Source organism: Theobroma cacao, chromosome 1, assembly GCF_000208745.1.
Source record: "Theobroma cacao cultivar B97-61/B2 chromosome 1, Criollo_cocoa_genome_V2, whole genome shotgun sequence".
Lineage (NCBI taxonomy): Eukaryota > Viridiplantae > Streptophyta > Magnoliopsida > Malvales > Malvaceae > Theobroma > Theobroma cacao.
Window position 1 is genome coordinate 23,562,012 of NC_030850.1, and position 781 is coordinate 23,562,792.

Below are 781 nucleotides of genomic sequence, written 5' to 3' on the forward strand. Positions count from 1 at the left end.
AAATATTTAATTTAATTATTTAAATAATAATGAAAAACTTATAAATGGGTATCGTGTTCTGCTCTGGTACTCGAGGAACCCAAATATTAACATAATTAGGTTTAGGTATCACTATTTGAACCAGTCCCAAGCTCGAGTTCGAATCCTAACACTAGTATTAGATAAATATTTAATTTAATTATTTATAAAATAATAAAATATTCATAAATGGATATCAAGCTCGAGGCGAGTACTTGAGGAATCTGAATATAAACATAATTTGGTTCAGGTATCACTCCTTGAACTCGTCCCAAGCTTGGTTATAGGGTACCCTAACCCTATATAATCGGCGAATATCAACATAATTAGGTTCAAGTATCACTATTTAAACCCGTTGTCACGACCCGGTACTCCCCTCGAGCCCATGACAATCGCCCCGACGTCCCGATTGACACTCATTATCCGGAATGCCAACCGGAACCCCGCAAGGCTTACATATCAGTTTCTTTCCTTTCCTGTGAGCAATCATTGTTAAATATCGAGTTTTTAAAGAATATATACTATTTTAGATCAAAAACAATCAAAATAAAATTTTTGCCACACAGGGGTATTTTGGTCATTTTTTTCTCAAAAATTTCGAAACTGGCTAAAACGTAATATACAAGTACAAAACACATAATTCATATTCAAAATGAGTTTAAAAGTCTAAAATCTTAATTTAAAACGAAATTACGGTTATTTGAATATAATAAGAAAATAAAAGAAATATTCTATTTTCTTATAAAACAATATTTATAGAGTT